The 23,022-nt window shown below is 39.9% G+C and overlaps 1 pseudogene; it reads right to left on the reverse strand.

The window, feature by feature from the left end:
* Nucleotides 1–820, reverse strand: LOC147615445 (uncharacterized; annotated as a pseudogene).
* Nucleotides 821–23,022: the final 22,202 nt, after the last annotated feature.

The raw sequence follows: 23,022 nt of genomic DNA on the forward strand, positions 1-23,022 counted from the left end.
TTAAATAAATACAACAAAAATGTTAAAAGAACTAGTGATATTACCTATTTCTTGCTTTTGCTTGAAGAACTCAAGCATAGTTCCACCCATGCGCCTGCCAGTCTTGGAATCACCCACAAGAGCATGTATAAGTTCAAGCATGGACCGGTTGATTTGTGTATCCAAGAGAGTGTATTTTATGTACTGCCATAGGTGCTCCACCAAGTTAGTAGTATCAACATTCCCATAAGAAAACAATCGGCCAAATTTTGGCCATCGCCTTCGCCATACACAAGTAGACCCACACCAACCATTTGTTACATATCGAATGATATTGTCATGTGCATTGTAACATTGTAAGAAAAGTTGATACTTCTATTCAAATTCCATTTCTGTAATACCGAGTGCATGAGATTTGACATTGATGTGTAGATCTCATCTTGTATTTCTTTGGGAACCTACATTTTTGTTAGAGGCTAAATTAAACAAAAAACTCATATTAAATCAAATATCCTAAGATACTCTCAATTTCACAGTCCTAGGTTACTGCACAGTCCTAGTTTACTGCACAGTCCTAGTTTTCATGCAGAGTCCTAGTTTACTGCATACCCACAGTCCATAGCCTTGAAATATTGCAATCTCTTACTTGTGGTAACAAATTCTCAACCCAAGCTTTCTTAGCATGGAACCAACACAGGATGACATGGCATGCAACTTGTTGGCGAGTTTCTTGCTCTTGTTGAACCCAACAATGGGGATCTTCGTCAACCACCTTAAGCAATGGCTCTAGTTCTTGTGGACACTTGTCAATGACTAGAGCTGTAGGACGAATATCTCCCATTCTTGAAAAAACCATTTTCATAGTAATCTCCAAGGCAATGCTCTCTTGATGACAGCTTGGGTCATTAGTGCACATCATACACCACATTGGAATGCCAACTCCAAGTTGGTTTGGTAGTACAGCTGCATATAATGGTAGGCCAAATTTATTTGTCTTGAAAGCACTATCAATAGCCCATGAGTTATGCAAGGAGAATCGAAGTGCCATTTGTAACATCCACGTATCTTGAATAAAAAGAATGAATGGTTTGTCTTTGTCTTCCTTTGCTTGAGGATTGTAGGGCTGACAATATAGCACCTATATCCACAAAACATGCAATTAAGAATGTATGGTAAGAAATAAAGGAACTCCAATGATGTCAAGCAAAACCACCAAACTTACCTTGTTTTGTGTCTTTAGTTTCAAGCATTCCATATACATAAATGCCCAATCATCTTCTGTAGCTTTGTCTGCAATAACATGAATGTCAAGAATATCTATTCACATAGAAAAGAAACCAAGAATGTCAATGAGTATTAGAATGCTACCTTGATTGCGTACTTGGTATGACAACATGGAGACCTCTTTTGGAATCATGAAAAACCTAAAGATCGTGCGATCTAGGTTTGAAGATTTCTCCATATGCAATCTCTCTTTTGAGAGTGACATCCTTGCTGCATGGCGAGAGCTACCAATGTCAAACAAATCCTCTATACAATGCTCAATGACAATAGGATGGACTGGCAAATGATATAGATCATTTCGAGTGCCATGAACATGTCCCTTATGAGAAGCATATAATGAAATAATTGCTTTGTCTTTTGTATTCAAATACTCCACTTGTACCTTAAAAATGACACTTCTTTGAGGTCCTCAATCTCCTTAGTGTCCCCCTTTGACTAGGTTCTCCACGTCTATGGCAAAAGTAATCAACAACCTTCTTTGATGGCCCTTGGTTTTTTATTGAGCGAACTTTCACAAGCCTCACTTTGTGCTCTATCATTATCTCTATCAAATGCCTCTCCACATTAGAGCTATCAATATTCAAAATGGTCGTGGGTTCTCTTTTTGGGTTCTTGTGAAGCCAACGTGGAATAGAATCTCTATCAACTCCTTTTACCATGTTTCTGCAAGCACAAGAATTAATGAAGTCCTTTACATAACAAATAGGGATCCCATGTTGACGAATGTCAACACACCATGTTTCTTTAATGGTTTCAAGGGTTTCCTTTATCCCTCTATGATCTCCACACTCCAATATATTATGACATGTTATGACAATATTTTCCCATTCCTCTATGCAAATGATATCCTTAAATTTGGAAATGACTTTAAGCAAAGCACAAGGGAGCCATCTTGATTTTGATCCAAGCAAAGGTTTTCCTTCATTTGCCTCCATTTCTTCAGATCAAGGACTCCTCTAGAATTGAAAGTCTTAAGACTCTCAATGGTCATCGACAAATCCCCTTGAATAACACTGACCATCACATCATAAATTCTCCTATCAAAGGAGAAATATATAGGCGATAGATAAAGCAGTGGATTAAGTGACTCTTTGGCACTTTCTTCAATTTCTTTGCTTTCAACTCTTTGTGCAAAGAAACCATCCTCTTCTTGACTCTCACTAGATTCTTGGCTACTTGTATCAGGCACCAAGTATTCTTCAATCGTAGTTTGCTCACCTGGGCCATCTTCAATCCCAGGATCTTCAATCCACAAGCTCATCCTACACACACATGGACATATTTAGAAAGTTATCATGTTTTAAAAAGGAAAAAAATTTTCTTAATATAATGCTATTCATCTATCCCTTTGACCGTCGTAGTTTTCTCACAGTCCTAGTTTACTACACAGTCCTACTTTCCCTAGTTTACTACACAGTCCTAGTTTACTACACAGTCCTACTTTCCCTAGTTTTTCTAGTTTACTGTGCAGACCTTGTTTTTTGATTTTCCTACCACATATCAAATAGACTGTGTGATTTAGAGACAAGGGAGAGAGAGAGCAAATTACCTTCATCAATAGCAAGCTTCTTTGAGTAAAAGAGGTGGTGGAAGCAACATAAGCAAGGTGGAAGCGGGCATTTTTGAATGACAATGAAAATCTTGCATATTTCTTACGTGTCCTAGTTTACTTTTTTTCCTAGTTTACCTTGGGAAGACGCTCAAAACTTATTAATTGACCACTACATGCAACCAATAGATTTCTTAAGAAGAAAATGTTGAAAAATGATTAAGATTCAAAATCCTCTAAACTCAATGCAAATGATTACCACATGACCTCCCGAATCTATGATCCACATCCTTTTCCCAGCCCCGCCACCCTCATCCCTAGTTTACTTTTTATCCCTAGTTTACTTTTTGTGCACTTTTGATCCAAAGGTCGAGATCTGCGCACTCATCTCAACCGTCGGTCCCACTTGAGGTGCCTCTTAAAGGCACCGTGGGATTTAGAGACGAGGGTTGGAGCCCTTCCACGAACAATTTGACTTGTTATAGAAGTACAAGGATATTTGAGATATTGCTGGTGGAGAAGTGCTTCCAAAAAATTTTGCCTTTCACAATGAAGGGTAGAAATTTTTAAACTTTGCACATAAAGGGCTACTTTTATTTTAAAAAATTAATATATATTTTGTTAAATTATCTATTTTTTAAATCAAAATTAATAAATACCAGCTGGCTCTAGCTACTATTAACGTTAAAACTTAAACCATATCTATTTAGTATTATCCACATCACGATTCACCGTTGTTTCTCCTTCACTCAAAATAAAAAATTGTGGGTTGTTTCTCCTCCGCTCGCCACTTGGTGCCACTGTTTACCCATTCTGCAGGCTGCGACCATAGCTGCTATTGAAGGTGCATAGACAGCGCGAAGGAGGGATTTGGTGGTTAGCGTCCAAGCCTCAAGCAAGCTAGTCGTCGACGTTTTCAAAGTTCCAATGACTACCACACATAGGTAAGCTAATTTCTTGCTTTCTAAATTGAGAGTCGGTTGTATGTTGACATCGTTATTACAGTCGGCTGTATATTCTCTTAGGCAACGACGCAAGTCGACTATATGTTCTCTTAGGCACCGACGTAAGCAGTTGTGCTTGGCTTTGTTATGTGGGGCTTAGTCGTGTGTAGGCGACTATGCAACGGTGGAAAATAGCCGTATGCTATGCGCCGTTTTCTTTTTTTTTTCACGGTTGTTGCATGATCCTTTGGTGGCTGTTGCACGCTTTTTTTTGTTGCCATGTTGTGACTGCTGGTGACATTCTACACACTTCTTGCTCATGTGGTACTGGTTTCTGCCTGTCGTTTGTTGTGTTGATGGCATTGGCTGCTATTGCCCGTGCTAGTCGGTTGGTTTCTGCGTGTCGTTTGTTGTGTTGATGGCACTGGCTGCTATTTCCCGTGCTAGTCGGCTGAAGGTGAAGGGCCAGTAGGACCACTTGGCACCGTGGTAAGAGGGTCGTGGCTAGGGAGGGGACCAGCCTCGGCTTGTGAGGAGGCAGCGGGTTCAAACTTCGGAGTCAATGAATACTAGTGATCGTCCGTGCAAGGTATAAACGAGCACGTTGAGAGCGTGCAAGGGACGATAGATATAAAAGTTTGGACTGTAAACATTAAACGTTATGGTTTGTCTAAGGCGGCTTTAAGGTCAGCATGATCATTGATTGGGAGGTAGGGCCTAGGGTGTGGCCTTGGCGTTACGCATCTGAATGATGCATTGGCCGCGGTCGGCCTATGGATTTTGTTGGTCCTAGTCAAATTATGCAGTGTGCTACTACTACTCTCCTGCTCAGTGCAATGGGAACCAGGGTCTGGCAGCAGGCGACAATCCAACAGCAGAGCAAGTGAGGGCGAGGTTCCTGCTAGTCGGCTGAAGGTGAAGGGAGGGGCAGTGCTCAAGGGCGGGGTAGACCGTAGGACCACCACCTGACACCGTGTGGTAAGAGGGTCGTGGCTGGGGAGGGGACTAGGGTCTGGCAGCAGCAGCGGGAGTCCAGCTTGCAGTAGCAGGTGAGGGCAAGGCTACGAGCAAATGTGAGGGCTGTGAGCAGGCAAAGGAGAAATGGGGCTGGAAGGGGAACGTTGGTAGAGAGGGGAAGGCTTGTGAAGAGATGGTGATGGATGGCACCAGCTAGAGTGCAGTGAGAGAGAGAGAGAGAGAGAGAGAGCATGTGACACTAGGGCAGCAAGGAGGGGGTGCGCTGGAAAGCTAGACGAACTTTCAAAGAACAGACCCCCCTAACTGTATAACACGGCCAGCCAGCTCGCCACCTCGCACTTCAACAACATCTCAGATCCCAGATCTCCAACGAGTCCCTCCAGCAAATGGACTTTGATTGTGTGCACATATGGGAAAGGAGGAAACCAAGGAAGGTGCTATGTGTCTGTGATTGCCCAAGATATCAATGAAGTAGATTTTGGGAAACACAAACTGGATCTCAGTCGTGTGCTTGTTGCTGAATGATAGAAAGGGTCAACTCTGGAATGGAAGTAGGTGGGAAACTGTATTAGATTTGTCCACATAAGGATTCTTTTTAGGGGAAAAAATGGCCATGCCGGGATCCTTGTAAGGTACCCAAGGCTATTCCCAAAAGTATCTCGTGAAGACCTAATCATTGTAAAGAGGCTTGACCTGATAAGTTTCTCAAAAAGTTAAAGGGCCATAAGAACTCGCTACTAAGTGGGATATATCAACTTTCCTTTTTTCCTTGTTTGCAATAGGTTTCTTTTTGCCTTGATGAGGTAGGTCCTTCTTGAAGAACAAAAGCATCTTCTATTAACAAAAATAAAGGGCCATAAGAACTCGCCACCACTAAGTGGGATATATCAAATTTCCTTTGGGAATAGCTTCTTTATTGAGATCCGTATTTAGTTCATAGTTAAGATGGATTGCAATGTTTCCTTTGGTGTACTTATGTCCTCAAATTTATTTTGTGTGTTAGGTCTTCTCAGAAAGATATGGCTTCATCATCAAGGATTGGTCGCCCTCAAAAGGGTGCTCAACAATTCAGTCTCTCGATGGCTTTCTCTAGGAAAAGAAGAGTAGAAGAAGAGGGCTCTACTTTACATAGTGAAGAAGAGGGCTCTACTTTACATAGTGAAGATGTTTCAAATGTCCATGCATCACATTCACAATCTTCTACATCTAACCAATCCACCATGAATGTGAGCTTAGATCTTAATGTTCGATTGGAGAATGTACAAGATGATGAAATGGTGGAACCACTTTACAGATGCGTTAAGAAGCTTGCATGAGGTGAGAGAACAATATGCTACTCATGAAGATGCCGTATTGGATCATGAAGGAAATGTTGCAAAGAAGACTAAAGGCGAGTGATCTTATAAAGAGCATTGGAAAGTATCATGGAGCTATGCAGTGCATGATGGAAATGGAAAAGAGAGAATACATTGTCGTATGTGTACTCTCTTTAAGATGAGTAATGTGTTTGCTACAGTTGGTAGTACAGTGCTTCAAAGGCCTTCATTAGACGGGCATGAGAATGCATGAGGTTCGTTGGCTCTCATGAGGGCAAGTGACTAAAAGGCTAGTAACTCTCATGCCAGCTCTTTTACGCACATGGTTGCGTGAAAGATATGAGTTATACCTTTTCTTTACTTCCTTTAAGGTTAAATTCTTTTTACATTTATTGGCCGATGTGCTTCATTATCTTAATATCTTAAATAAGAAGTTTCAGGTGGAGCATGTGGATATCGCTTCAATTGGGACATAATTAGTGGTGACCATGGACACTCTTGAGGCACGCTTTCTCTTGGGTGAGTTTGGTCATGGTGCTACTCATATTTCTGCATTTTTTCAACAAGTTAAAGATGGATGCATGACTTTTGAAAGTGACACTCAAGGATGTGAGAAGTACTCTTCACAATGAAACTCTAGGGGAGAAAGATGATTGTCGACACTTAACCACTTGGGACAGTTGTATTAATGTTGGCAAACAATTTGTTGGTAAAGTTATATCTTCCTTGCATACCTGTTTTCATGATTTAAAGCTTTTTGAGGCTACAAAGATCTTTAGTCCAAGGGACTATCCACCTGATGTGCGCGGTTGCTTTTCCATGGGAGCCATTTGGATAAAGGCCTTGTTGGAAAAATTTGGATGTTTAGTAAATGCTGATGTATGCAAGACAGAGTATGAAGATTTCATGATTAAGTTAAAGAGAACATGCCTTGGACAGAGTATGCATATGGCTTGGCAATTTTGTGGACATGATGTTGAATGGGATCAAGCTTTTGGTGAGATGAAAAAGCTATGGCGTGCATGCTTGGTTATTGTGGCAAGCACAATTAATTGTGAGAGAGGTTTCTCAAAGATGAATCATATCAAGTCTAATGATCGTAAAACAGACTATCCTTGGAAACTTTGAATAAGCTCATGTTTCTCTCATACAATGGTGAAAAAGATGCATTAGAGGTGGATTGGGATGCAATATATATCACATGGGATGCTCTAAAAGCCCATCGCAATGTCAATATGATAACAATTAAATAGTGCAAAGAAGGTAGCTTTTCATTATTCATGACTTGTTTGATGTGTGGTTATTATTGATGACATTATTCATGACATTGATGGTCATAAGAGCTTTTGGTGATGATCTATTGTATTGAAACATTTGTGATATTTTACTTCTATGATTTGGTTTCTAAGATTCTAGATTATGTTGGACGTGCATGATGGTGAGTTTATGGATTGATGATTTGATGATGTACAATTCATGAGATTTCTTGGTTGTATTTTAAGTACGTTTGCTTAAAAATACAATCTTTATGTTAGATGTAATCTTTTTAAGTATATTGTTGATTGTATTTTATCTAGAAAGACAATATTTATGTTACATGCAATAGTTTTAAGTATTGTTGGTTGTATTTTACCTAGAAAGGTAACTTTAATGTCAAGCCATCTCTCAAAGGGCAAAGAAAAAAATCCTTTCTTGGAGAAGGGCAACTTAAAAAGAGACCTTCCTAGAAAACAAGGTACCTCACTTGCAAAAATAAACACTGTTCCGAAGCATTTTTAACGCCAAATTTAAAAAGGCCCGAGTATATTCGAGGCTGCCCGATCTCTCAAGTTCACTTTATGCCGGTTTGCCCTCGTGTAGCCATGTGAATGTTCTGCCCGATGTCACTTTATGCCGAGTTGCCCCGTGTAGCCACCGTGAATGTTCTACTACTGCGCTACATGTGTTTCGCAAGTCCATGGGTGTGCGACTTGCTTGTAACCCAACCCCTGCCACCCGAGTTTACCTCACATGCCCAAGTTCACTTTTTTACGAAAATCGGATGGTTTCTCGTGTTTTGTTTCGCATGCCCGAGTTCCGTGCCGTCGATGCCATGCTCCCCCTTCTTAAATGCACCATGCCTTTTATAGCTGAGGGGGGGACTGAGGGATCAATGCAACGTTCACGGAAAGATTTTTTTAGCCTGAAAATTGTTATTGTTATCCAAATAATAGAGGGTTTTTCCCCAAAATTTGCAGATCTTTTTGGCCAATTATAACTAGAATGTCCCTATCATTTTCCATTATTCAAAATTGCAAACTTTAACCTTGTAGCTAGAAACCAAAATCTTACAAGTGCATTGTAATTGTTTGCATGTTTGCAGGCTTCCTCTAAACATTGGATCAATGGCTAGGAATCACACAGATTTTGGGGGAAGGGGGGGCAGAGAAGCTTTTCCAAGTCTCCTTTTGCCAAAAGGAATTATACTTAAGAGGCCGATGCAATATAAACCCAAGTGGGGGCATGGGAGTCACCATACTTATCCACTACACCAAACATTCCAACAAGTAGTTAAGATAGAGATTTAATACATATACATACAAACTTTGGAGCCTAGAGTCCGAAAAAAGAGAGGCCATATGGCTGCTCGCTAGCCCAATCGGATGACCTCTATCACATAGCCCCCCACACCTATCGTTGATCCCAAGGAGAACAAGTTTACAATTTGTAAACTCAGCTTGACCTCTGCCCCTCATTTTCCCGATAGGATCACCAAGGACCCTAACTTACAAATTGCAAACTTGGCCAACTGGGAAATTCAATAGTCGTGAGCTCCCAACCATTGGTCGCCACCCCCATGTAACTTAGTGTTGAGGGGCTACATGGTTCAAATCCCACACCCTAACTTACAAATTGCAAACTTGGCCAATCGGGAAATTCAATAGTCGTGAGCTCCCAACCATTGGTCGCCACCCCCATGTAACTTAGTGTTGAGGGGCTACATGGTTCAAATCCCACACCCTTACAATAAAGAAAAGCAAAGGTGATGCTTCACATCGAGTGTTTGGGAAATACGCCAGTTAGAAATGTAAAACTACCGGTTGAGGTTGGAGGGGAAAGGAAAAATCTCAGCATAAAACTACATAAACATGGAATAATAGTCTTGTAGATATTTCCAAATTTTCAGTTGTTGGAGATGTATCAATAGGAATGGTGGATGGTTAAGAATATAATTTTTCCCAAACAGCATGAATCATATCTCTTTGCTTGGTTAGTCTATTGAACATGAAAACTCCATTTTCAAAAACGCCTACCCAAAACATTAGTCAAAAGTTGAGAAGACCTTCACACGCTATTGAACAAAACTTCATTTTCAAAAGGGCCTACCCAAAAATGAGTCAAAAGTTGAAAAGACCTTCATAAGCTATATATATAACAAGGTAAAATCTCATATTTCTCTGCCAAATAAAAGAGATAGTTTTACGTTGAAAAATAAAAAAGATCAATAAAAGAACTAAGTGAATTCTATTTAAAAAAACAATCACAAAATTATAGTTATATGCTTTATAGTTTTATTTGAAAAAATTCAAGGAAAATAAAGAGAGAATCGAATAGCAATATAATTTTTGTGCGAGAATGCGCATATGTGGGTGATATTTACATTATGTAAAGAGGTGTGCGTGCATGTGTGTGTGTGTGTGTGTGAGTGATTGTGTGTGTGTGTGTGTGTGTGTGTGTGTGAGTGAGAGAGATGTTGAAATTTGAGCAAAATGATGAGCTATGGTGGATCAAACACTAGAATCAGCATAATTAACAAAGTGATTAGCAAGTGATTAAGACGTAATTAGTGAATAATTAGCACATAGATTAATGTAGGCATGGATACTCAAAAACCAGCAAATTCTCATTAGGGCTATGCCTCAATTTATAGAGTTTACATCAAGCATCAAATCCCATTGATTTCTCCATGATTCACTCCCAGAATATCTCCACCTTTTGCCTGATTCTCTCCACCTCTTCTCTTTTCCCTGATTATCTCCCAGAATAACTCCACACTCCTAAATTCCCTCATGCTACCCATTATTTTCTCCCAGTAGATTCTCCTCACCTTTTCACAGGTTCTTTCACAATTACATCTCCTCTTTTACAGCCTCTATCCAAGAGCTTGTTCCCACACACACCCTATTCACTTGTATATTTCAACACCTCCCCTCAAGTGAATAATCCTAACACACCTGGACCCTGTATCAAGTTTCCCTCTTACTTGATAGCCCGCGACCAGTGAAGTCCCTAAACTCCATAGTCCTTGACACTCTCTCTCTCTATGTGTCCAAGGCTACTATAAGTGCCCGTGACCTTGACTAAAGTGTTCACACATACATCTACCACTTGGCCTACATCATCGGTGGCTCAGAGGTGGTTTTACTTTGTTGGGGCAGGTTACATTGGGTTGTGGGCTCTCTCTCTCTCTCTCTCTCTCAGAAAAGATGATCCGACTCCACTTCTCTTGGAGCCTCCATGAAGTTTGCCGATGTCGTTCCTTCTTCACTGGGTTTGCTGTAGCAGTCTCTCGCCATGTGTCCTGGCTTTCCACATTTGTGGCAAGTGAAGGTCCTCCCTCCTACTCTGCCTCTTCCTCGTCCTCGTCCTCGAGAGAATCCTCCTCGGGTGAAGAATGCTTTTTCCTCTCCTGCTGTTGAGTCGAGCTCTTTCTTCTCTTTGCCTCTGCTCTCTTGCTCCAGTAGAGCTGCTTCTATCTCGTGTATCTTCAGTTCAGGCACATTCTTTAGTGTTGCTACAATGTTTTCATAATCTCCTTTATCCACACTCTTCAAAAGTACAGCTAATGCTTCATCATCTTCTACCTTTTTGCCAATAGCTGCCAGCTGTTGCTTAATGCTTTTATATTTGTTCAAGTGTGTGATTAAGGGTTCACTTTCCTTCATGTCCAATTTGTAAAATTGCATTAATAGATTTATCTTGGAATTTTTTGCTTGTGTACCAAATAATTTATTGAGTTCATCCCATGCATCTTTTGCCCACTGTATCCCTGTGATATGATGGATGATCTCATCATTTAAACTGAGTGCAATAAGCCCCAATGCTTTTTCATTCCTACTCTTCCACTCATTTTCCCCTCTCTCTGGGCATTCATCTCTCCCTTCAACTAATCCCCACAGATTTTTCCTCATCAGCAAATACATGGTTTTTGTTTGCCATGTATAAAACTGTTCTCCATTAAATTTGGCTATTTCCTGTGCTGAATTCATGGTGATGTGAAGGGGGTCTTACCTCTTGATCCAAATTCAAGATTCAAGGGCATTGTCTACCCTTTTACAACTCAATCTGGTGTTTAATAGATGATTACAACAATTTTATCAGCATAAAATCACCAGAAATTACATTAAATTGAGAGTAACCAATTTGTACGGGATGGTTGGAGTATCAAACCAACTCCGATTTGCAATCTGAAGCTTTAGGGATCTGTATCAGATACCTAATGGTTAATTTGAACCCTCAATTGCACCAAAGTACAGTGATTAGCACTGATTAATCACTGATTAGCAAATTAATGCTCTGGTTTGTGTGCAGAAAACAGAGTATGCGGGGAGCTTAGATCTGGTGCCTTCCACTTCAAATGAGCTCAAATGCTTTCAAAGGCATCAATAGCAATGAGTCTAGTAGAGGATTAAGCCAAGAAACACAAGATTTGACCAAATAATGAAAGCTTAATCTCTGTTTTACCAAAGTCACCTGCAGATTTGATGAAGAGCTTGGATCTCTCTGTAGACTTGATGAAATTGATTTCTGTCTTCACCAGCTTGTAGAGCATGCTTGATTACCCTTTGTGCTAAGAGGAATTAGCTCAATTTGATTTGATGGAGTGTAGATCTGCATTTTACTCAGAAAAAATAGCGCTGCAGAAAACGGCGATTTCTCCTAAACGCCTTCGCGTTTTGCTGCGCCGCTTGATGTGCTTGTAGCTAAGGGTGTTGGCTAGCTTAAGCTAAGAGGGCATAGCCTAATATTGAGTGTGCATGGAGAATAGAGTCCTCCACTGGCTGGGGGTGAAGGGGAAGAGTGAAAGCTTACTAAAAACTGATTTTTTGCTAATTATTTTACTAATCCTAATTAATTCACTAATGGGCTCATAAATCTAGTTGATTCTAGGCATGGCTCTGATACCATGTTGAAATTTGAGCAAAATGATGAGCTATGGTGGATCAAACACTAGAATCAGCATAATTAACAAAGTGATTAGTAAGTGATTAAGACGTAATTAGTGAATAATTAGCACATAGATTAATGTAGGCATGGATACTCAAAAACCAGCAAATTCTCATTAGGGCTATGCCTCAATTTATAGAGTTTACATCAAGCATCAAATCCCATTGATTTCTCCATGATTCACTCCCAGAATATCTCCACCTTTTGCCTGATTCTCTCCACCTCTTCTCTTTTCCCTGATTATCTCCCAGAATAACTCCACACTCCTAAATTCCCTCATGCTACCCATTATTTTCTCCCAGTAGATTCTCCTCACCTTTTCACAGGTTCTTTCACAATTACATCTCCTCTTTTACAGCCTCTATCCAAGAGCTTGTTCCCACACACACCCTATTCACTTGTATATTTCAACAAGAGAGAGAGAGAGAGAGAGAGAGAGAGAGAGAGAGAGAGCAAGAGAAGTAGAGATAGTTTTGTGTGTATTTATGCAAGCAAATTCAATCAATATATGAAGTTTTTTTGTGATTGTGTCACACATTTAGTAAATACACATAGTTTCGAGTGTAAATTAATGGAATAGAGAGAGAGACTACATCTTTGATTGTATTTTGTGTAGACCAAACCTAATCAACCACATAAAAATCAATTGAGAGACTAACAACCTCATAAAAAGAAGAGATACTAAGAAGGCAAGCGAACAGAGTTTGGAGTGCAAAACTTCAAATGATGACCCTCTCATGAAAATAGTTAATAAAATAATCTAGTGGGGCCATTGTGTTGGGAGGAGTGTGAATTTCTTAATGATGGCCCTTCTGATTAACTTGTAAGTAGTATGTGTAGTGTAATACATACTATCAAAAGACTCATTAAGCTCAGTGTATGTGAATAGAATTCTCCAAAAACTTGAGTTTCTTCCGGACTTGCAAGTTACACCTCAAAGCATTTACTTTTGCCTCCTCAATGACTTGATATTCATTCATTTCTACTACAATCTATTGCTTGGCTCTAAGACAAGACACATATGCTTGTAAAGTTCTAGCACAAGGTGTCCTCTCTCTCTCTCTCTCTCTCTCTCTCTCTCTCTCTCTCTCTCTCTCTCGTCTTTATCTCCTACAAAAAAAAACTTGTCAATCCAAGCATTAAGTAAAAGTACACTAAAAGAGGTTTGCAACATATAGTATTTCAAGTGAACTAGTTGGCCAAACCTGTCTTCCACGGGTCTTGTACCCTTGTGACACATCCTCTCTCTCTCTCTCTCTCTCTCTATCTCACACACACACACACACACACACACAACATAACACAATGCATTACTTTGCTTCGTGGGAATTCTTGAGTGTGAGTGTGTGTGTGTGTGTGTGTGTGTGTGAGAGAGAGAGAGAGAGAGAGAGAGAGCGAGAGAGAGCAATGAGGTATGCACTGAGAAAGCTTTGAGACCATGCAACTATCATGATGGGATAGTAATGTGGCTTTGCTTTGTAGGTTCATTGGAATGCCACATCTCATGCAAAAGAATTCAACTTGGAGGTTTTTTCAGATAGTACATCGACAAGCGGTGACACATCAAGCGATGACATGGACATCGATGAGTTCATTCAAGATGAGAAAGTAGTACATCCCTTGGCATGTGATTATCATAGTGTAAGGGATGTGCTTGACCCACATTGCTACATCTTTAGCACCTTTTTCTCTTTTGACAAGGAGAGCTACAAGTTGATGGAAGCACATCTTCTAGGGGAAATTCTGGTGACCCTTAGTACATTAAAGGCCCATGATGTACAAGGTGTGCTGAATTTGAAGAGGTGTAAGCGGATGAAAGAGGCCTTCTCTCTTACTCCTAAAAATGATAGCCGTCAATGCATTTGCTTGAAATCACCACCCAACTTAAAGATTGCAGCAATTGAAGATTGGAAGCACATTGTGAGGGCAACCCATTTCCATCTAGATGATGGAAAACACCTAGGAGAGAAGGACACCATTAGTTCAATCAAGACCCAATGGTGCACAAATTTTCAAAGCCATGGAATCCCAATCTGCTATATCAAAGACTGGATCATTGCTTGTGGATGCCAATTGCATGATAGACATCAACAAGAAGTTGTTTTGGTACGCGCAAGTGGGAACAAACAAAAACCTCACCCATAATTATAGTCACAAAAATGTCTCGTGTTCAAGAAGACTTGACTGACATCATGATCAAGGACAAGGTAAGGCTTGTGTTGCTTCGATCTACTGGGCACATTGGGTCTTCCAAGTGGTTGAAGGAGTACATATGCCATCGAGGGCAAAAGACCCATCGAAGTGGTGATGATAAGCAAAGATTGAGAAAGTCTAAGCGGTGTGGTTGCCCTTTCAAGGTTGTCTTGGAGTATGCTAATGACACAGACAATGTCAACATCTTTATACATGGTGTCCATGAAAGACATGTTCCAAGATCTCGAGGTGACCTTTATTATTTGCATCTCCACCCTTTTGTCATAACATGTTGCATGGATGACTTGTTTGACATTGGAATATATCGCCATGTAGCCAAGATGTCTAGAAAAAAAGAGAGCTTCCATCTACAAAGATCCTCCCCCCTAGATCGTGTGGTCTTTCGCTTCTTCGTGATCCCCAAGGAGGTTCAGACACTCGCCTACCAAATGCATGCTCAAGGTAACATGCTTGATAGTTATGATGCATTTGGGAGTCGCAGGGCCTCGGGGTATTGTGCTTATTATTGGTTATACATGTTGTTTGCAGGGAAAAGTTCACTTGATGATTGGGCAACAATGTATAGTGAGGCCTTGCATTTAATGGAGCAAAACAAGGTAGCCTATGTGCTGCAAATTTGACCACACACAACACTATCTATGTTAGAAGTATGCTCTTATGTGGCTTGGACTTGTTGTAGGTCTTTTATGTTCAGCCATATAATCCACTAGCGGGAGACGAGGAAAAAAGGCCTTTTGTCCTTATCATTCAAGACAATTGGATGTTGGAGATGGCAATGCGTTTTTCACGGCATAATTCTTGGGCTATGGACAGCACATTTAAGACAAATGTTTTTGGTCTACCTCTCTATGCAGCTGTTTTGCCCAATCAAAATGGTGTCGGTCTTCTGATTTGGTTGATGATGTGCATGGCTGATGTTGGTAGTAATTAGGAGAGTATAGCTTTGGAGCTTACTTTCAAGATCATCTTTTTAAGAATGTGTGAAACTCGCCCTGTTGCCATTGTCATCAACAAAAACCTAGTGGAGTTGCAAGCCATTCAAAAGGTTGTTGATGCGGATCCTTATTGCTGGGCTCATGACCAACAAGGACAACGTCAACAAATTGACTGTCATGTCCTTTTATGTTGGTTTCATGCCAAGAAGGCATGGGTAGAAAACCTTTTGCCACAGGTGTGTTTATGGCCATGTCCATTTTGTTTGTATGTTATGATGTTGGGCATAACGTTGCATTGCTTTGATTGCATTGTAGGTTCCAAAAGACAAGCAAGATGATGTTTATAATGTCTTATCAAATCTCATGCAAGCACATACTCAACAGGCATTTGAAGAGAGATTTCAAGCATTCTTGCAGGAATACTCATCACATGTGAATGTATGCCGCTATGTCTCTAATGGATGGTGTGGGCAAACATGTGTGTGGCAGAAGCGTTGGCCTAGGTTTGGACATCTTTTTCCACATGGAAATGTTGATACAACAAATCTAGTAGTAGAGAGGTTATGGTAGTACATTGAGTACACTCTCTTGGATGCAAAAATCAACAGATCAGTAGTGGTCCTATTGCATGCTCTTGTGACTCTCGAACTAGCACACACATGGGAGGGACCTTATTGGAGTTCTTCATGCAAAAACAAGAGATAGGTAACTACCCTCTTTCCTCACACCATTTTATTTCAGCATGGTGATTTTCTTCTTTGACTTGTCTCTTCTTTCTTTGCAGCCGCCTCTGGAAGATTTAGTGTCCAAGGTTCAAGCAAGAGTCACACCGCACGATTACATGCAGGCGAGAGGCTCTTTAAAAGGTACCAAGATGAACCGTCAACACTCGAAGTGATCGAGGAGTCCACGTTGCTTTCAAAATCCAAAGCATGTCTTCACCTGCAACATGGTATCATGTAAGCATGCAGTCTAGCTATTGCGATTGTCAAGATTAGACGCCCGAGTGCAAGCATGTGTATGGGATTCGACTGATATTGCAGCATCACTTTCCACATGTAAATGATGTATTGCCCACAATTGATAGTGTGTGTGCTATGAGGCAGATGCAACACAATACTCAAGTTGTTGGAAATTATCATAATACAAGACTAAACATTGAAAGGCATGATCTTGATGTTGGTGGAAATGATGAGGGCATGGGGCTAAGCAGCGAGGAGGGGTAGCTCAAAGGGCCAGATGGTATTGATGAACAAATACATATGTGTCTTTAGGACTTCAAAGGGCTACTGCAGGATCTCCAAGAGAGTCTCCCTACTTGCGACTCCACACAAAAGGGGCTGATTTTGGAACAACTGAAGATATCAAAGGAGAGTGTTGTTGCCTTGTTAGCTCCAAAGAAGATAGATCTACCTTTAAAAGGCTCTGTTCGTCGCCAGATTCAGGCTCATGTGACACTCACTCGAATTGGTCATGGGAAATGAAAAAAGATGACTACCACTCCTATTGAGGAAAGGGAGCCCCATCACAGTGATTCACAGGAGTGCTCAAACGTAGGCATCAGCATGATAGAAGTTAGGTGCGGTTCCCGAAGAGGGTTCGAATCTTTTGCCCACATCGCTATAGCAAGACTTTGATGATTGACCCTCTACAGACACACAGTTGCCATACATGTCATGCATTTCTCCCCTTGTCGAGGAGGCATTCCCCAGTTGGTTATGAAGCCCACCTTATTAACAAAGTTGTCAAGCTATGTGCTGACACATTCGTTGAGACAGGTGTGATTACAGCTTGTGTATATGGGCTGCAAGAAGATGAGGAGAGACACTTTAGCATGTACCTCCAGAATGGGATTGTGCTTCAAAACATCCATACATCTCAACATAGGATCATCCTTGTATATAGTGGTTCTTGAACAACAATACCGCTCTTGGACTAGAATAATATTACTTAATTGGGAACCTCAATAACCTTAATAATATTACTTACTTGGTTCTTAAGAGCAAGGTACAAACTTAATCTATTTGTTCATTCTATGTTAACATGAGATCAATTAAGTACTTTTGATTATGTAGGCATCCTCTGTACTGTTACTATTGTGCAGCTTTAATCAACACCTTCATCCTTCTTGGGACAATGGCATTTATGTTATCATCAGCTATGCATACAGACAAAAATGAACTGATATATTCAAAGCTCTGGCATGCTTATGCAGGTCCCCTGGTCTCGCTGCCATGCAAAGGCAGTTTGAATTGTTGACGTCGATGTGTGTAAACATTTTGCATTTTAGTGAAAATTTGACTTTCATATAGATGAATCTACTCAGGGCAACCTCGCAGACACTTGCTCACAACTGGATGGAGTGTGTTTGTCATCACAAAAAGGCTAGTTCTGGGGATTCCGTCCTCTTTCTAAGGTCACACTTACATCGCATGCACAGTTTATAAAGGGTGTGCTGTGACAATCAAAATGGATCATTATTCTAATAAGAAGTATGTGGCATTGATCTTGCAAGAGGGAGAATGGGGAGTTATAGGTAGGAATTTGGCAAGGGCTTTGACCTCTCTGCAGTGCACCCATGTCAGTGCTTCCTAGTCATAGTATGCACATGGGTGTCCTTTGCTGCTGCTGCAACACATGCGATTTCGACCAAAAGCATGTTCAATGTGTATTATAATCCGCGGTATGTATATTCATGTGAGATTTTTTAGTTGTAAGGTCAACCCATCAATGCAAAGTTTTGTTGTTTTAATGTTGGATTGGCTAGGACAAGCCCAGCAGAGTTTGTTATCTCGCAACAAAAGTTGGGGAAAGCATTTGCCCATGGACATTCTGTAGAAAGAAGGTTTGAAACCGAGGATGGAACAGAAAGAAGGTGCAGCAACTTGCAAGAAGTGCATAGTAAACTAGTTATTCAAGAGCATTGTGTGTTTTTGCATTGATGTGTCCTTGTAGAGCTAACAAAGTGTCACATTTGTTTGCAGGTATACTTGTACCTTCACCCCTCAACTATGGCCATACTAGTATGTTTGTACCCTAATTATACGCATGATAAGTTCACACAGGCTTGACATCTATATTGCTAACATGTTCACACATCACAGGCATAGTGGGGGGCTCTGTAGAGCCCCTTAATCCTCCCTAATTGTGAAAGGTCTTGCAAGTTCAAGAAGCAACACCCTTAAGTGCCTCTTTAAGAGAAGATATCTTTAAGAGAGCTACCAAGCCATCCATGTGGGAGCCAAAAATGATCCCTTCGCTGAACTGAAAAGGTTAAGAATGGGATAAGGGGAGAGACCATACATTAACACTAAAGCTTCAATACAAGTTACTCTCTTTTTGACTCTCTCTCTCTCTCTCTCTCTCTCTCTCTCACACACACACACACACACACACACACACACATTGATCACCCTTTATTTCACTCTTGTGCAATAAGGTTTTTTGCTTCTCTCTCTTTCTCTCTCTCTCTACTACTTTGGCTCCTTGAGATGCACATAAGGGACACCATCTATATGATGATTTCCAAGATCAAAGAACAACCTCGTCAACAAAAGTGCTCGCATATGAATTTGTCCATTGACCACGGAATACCTACAAGACATGCGAACAACTAGGTTTCTCCTAAGCTCTCCTTCAAACAAATATCTTCTTCGTGTATGTTGTTGATAACCCCCAAATTTGTGCATTATTTGTTGGCACACTTTTATGGTCTACATCGACACATTTTTAGCATTTTGTCTATTAATTACATTTATTTGATGTGCTTTGCAATGTAAAATCCAATGTAAATTGGCATGGCTATTTAGTAAGTCCACATAACATTTAAAATCCATGGTCTATAAAATATGTGTATGTGAGTTTTCAACTTTTGGAAGGTTGTGTGTGGAATACTTTTTAGTTCTTTATGTTGCAAAAAAATGAAAGGTCTCATGAATCTTAGGCCAAAAGATGTACTCAATTTTTTATAATATTAAGAAAAGTAGTGGGAGTTGATTGAGGAGGTTATGCATGACTCCTTATGTGCATACTTCTTCCACTTTTCTTTCTCTCTCATTTTGGCACCTATCTCTCTTGTCTTTCTTGTTTCTTGTTCTTTCTTGCAAAACTAACTATAAAAAGAAGAAGATGAGAGTGAGAATGGTGAGGAAGATGACATCTTTTATGTGCCATGGTTCTTTTGAGTGGGTGTTGTTTTCTTGGTTATGAGAGAGCAATTTGCAGGTTTCATGGTGAGGGGCAAAGCCCTAAGCATATATTTTGTTGCCTTGATCCCATGTTTGTGTGTCTTTTGTGAGTGATGAGAGAGAGCTGTTCAGTTGTGGACAATCCGACGACACAGAGTACATAGCGATGAGGGGTTAAGGCATGAGCGAGTGCAGCTCACATACTAGTGCAATGGGCGCCCGTTCTCTTTTAATTCATTTAGGGAGATATAATTACAACCTGCAAGGTATCATTTTGAGCGAGGAGTCATCAGGGCACTCTTGCTCTTTTTCTCTCTAGGTACAAGGGACCTCTTAAATTTCTCTCTTTTTCTATTTTGTGTCAAGTGTGTGCAATTTGTAAGGCGTGTGTCACACACGTTTGGCTAGACGTTTGTGCGGATGAGGTGTCAAAAAATAAATAGAAGTGTTTGTTTTCCACCTCGTGCAAGAACATATTGAGCCGGGTCTATCACCCAAGAACCAAGAGCAACGAACATCATAGAAAAGAAGCCCACTCATTGATGTAGTGTGAAGTTTTATTAAACAATACCTAACGTCCATCCTTGTGTGACATGGTGAACGCCTGGACACCATTTTTTCCTGTTTTCTAGGTGTCCATGTGTGACACGGGCCTAAGAGGCTCTAGATGCTTTGTTGGTCTCTCTCTCTCTCTCTCTCTCTCTCTCTCTCTCTCTCTCTCTACATGCAGGGCATAGATGATAGCCCCTTTTATGATTAATGAAAGGGGCATTAAAGTACAAGCAATAAAAAATCTATCAAGTGGCCATCCTTACCTTTGGAATAAAGCACAAATGCCTACATTAGATGCAAACTTTGCACTATAATCAAGTTCCAAATGGTGGTGGTTGCATGAACAGATAGCTATACAATCAACATTAGAGGTCACTCAAAAATAACAAGGTCTATAATTAAGTGCCAAATGGTGGCAGTTGTATTAATAAACAGTTGTACAATCAACTTTGAAGGCCACTCAAAAATAACCGAGACAAATATGGGCTCATCATGACTTGTTTCTACCAGAGATAAAAACTACAACAAAAAAAGTCATAAACCCCCAAAACATTCCCACCCTAGAACCCCAATCATTGGATTGAGCAAATCATTCACTCTAGATTGACCTATATAATGTTCATCCAACTCCCTAGGCATGACTAACAAAAAGAAAAATCTTGAAGGCATCACATAAACAAAAACCACATCATCATATACAGTGACACTACATAACCAGCATAACTAAAAACAATTCCAAGTATCACATAGCATGCATAAACATAAATCATTCCATGCATGGAATATAATCATAATATACACCTAAAGTAAGAAACTGGTCATGATTTTTTTAATTGTGCTAATACCTAATTGGGACTACTCGATAAATGCTAACTTTCTTTCCTCTACAAACCCTAATAAGACACAACTCTTAATCCTAATGTGTTAAATATGAGAATGCATGAAAATATGTATGATAGTAGACAATTGAACTGTTGTCAAAGAAAGATTTTTTTTGACTGATAGGGTTAAACCCCCAATTGCATGACAGGTGCCAATAGTATGATGAAAGCTCATTGGTGGAGTTAGTATTTTCATGCGAGGTAATTGGTGGATAGAGTTTCCTTGTTGGCTCATATTGGATCATTTTGTAAAAGATAGGTTTTTGCCTAATTTAAGGGCCAAAACGTATGAAATTTTTACCTAGCTTTGTTTTTTTTTTGGGTACTCGGAACGAGATGATTGGTATTATTCACAAAAAAGGAACTCCTCTCATTTGGAGATTAAGAGGTCTATTATATAGGGATGCCCACTGGTACCACTTGGATGGCTGGTACATGATGCTATGTAGAAAGGGGATCTAGAAGGAATGATAAAGGTCAAATGTGTCTACAACTCTTTACAAATGACACTAATGGCCTTTACCCAGCTTTGTGCTGTAGGATCTCCACCATGAAATTGCATATCTAGAGATGTAAATAAATCTAAAATGTGAGCTTCATACAGAAACTTTACCCCTTCATACGTTAGGCATCATATCAATGGGTCCTCTATCCTAAGACTTTGGAGGAAACATGAAACTAGTTAGAGTTTCCCATACATTCTTAAATTATCATTCAACAAAAAGACCATTGAAAAAGAAAACCCTTGCTTGACAAAATGCACACGTTAGTAATACTCATGTGAAAGAAATTTGTTTTGCGACTTACGTGGAATTGTGAACTAATGTAAAGCATGCAAGAAATAACATTTGCGCATGAAAAACAATCCGAAAGAAACATATTTATCAAGAACAAATGGTAAACTAGGTAGGACCTTAGTTGTTGAGGCTTATTTCTTTAGGTCTAAAGAAATGAGTCTTTGATATTGGACCAAAAATATCTTTTCTTGTGTTTAAATATGTGCCTCCATAGAGTTCTATGGTGGCATTGATGATGTGCTAGCACTGTTGATGTTCTAATATTATTGTGTGTGGCGTTATTAGCATGATAGCATTATTACAACATTACGAATGGGATGCCATTATCACAATTCAAATTTTGGTATTTTGACGATTTCTTGTGTTTCCGTTGTGATGTTTTGTAATGATGTGATGCCATTATCACAATTCAAATATTGGTATCTCATAATACCATGTGTTTGAACATGTGTTTGAACTGTGATATTTATGTCACAAAACACACAAAGTTCTAACTAAAACATATAGAGGTTCTATGTTCAATGCCTAGAAAAAGTTCAAAACCTTTTATTGAGGACAACGTCCCACTCCTAAAATCAACATGAGAAGCTCCTATTTCCTAGCAAACACTTGATGCAAAAGGTTCCAACCCACCCACACCCACCGATTCATGATCAAAAGTGGTTGTTTCCTAAGGCCCCCTAATCTGTAACCTTTAATTATAGAAAAATGCTTGAGAATGTGCCATCTAATCTAATCTAATACAATATATAATGTGAGAGGTTTCCATAGGGCTGCCTCTCCTTAACTGTTTCTTGAGAAAATAGGGTCTCCACATAGACTATCTATTTCTAGATTTGTGCATGCTATGTATCTCTACCTTTATATATAAGCATGTTATGCACATTTTATTTTTGCTTTTCTCTAAAATCATACTCTCAATTATGTCTCTCTCTCTCTCTCTCTCTCTCTCTAGCACACAGAGAGGCAACCCTAATCGAGAACCTTTAATTCTAGAAAAATGCTTGTTGAGAATGTGCCATCTAATCTAATCTAATACATTGATATATAATGTGAAAGGATTCCATAGGGAAATCAAGAACCTTTGATTCTAGAAAAATGCTTAAGAATGTGATATCTAATCTAATCTAATACAATATATAATGTGAGAGGTTTCCATAGGGCTGCCTCTCCTTAACTGTTTCTTGAGAAAATGGGGT

This window comes from Cibotium barometz, chromosome 40, assembly GCF_041138505.1.
Source record: "Cibotium barometz isolate CiBa-2024 chromosome 40, ASM4113850v1, whole genome shotgun sequence".
NCBI lineage: Eukaryota > Viridiplantae > Streptophyta > Polypodiopsida > Cyatheales > Cibotiaceae > Cibotium > Cibotium barometz.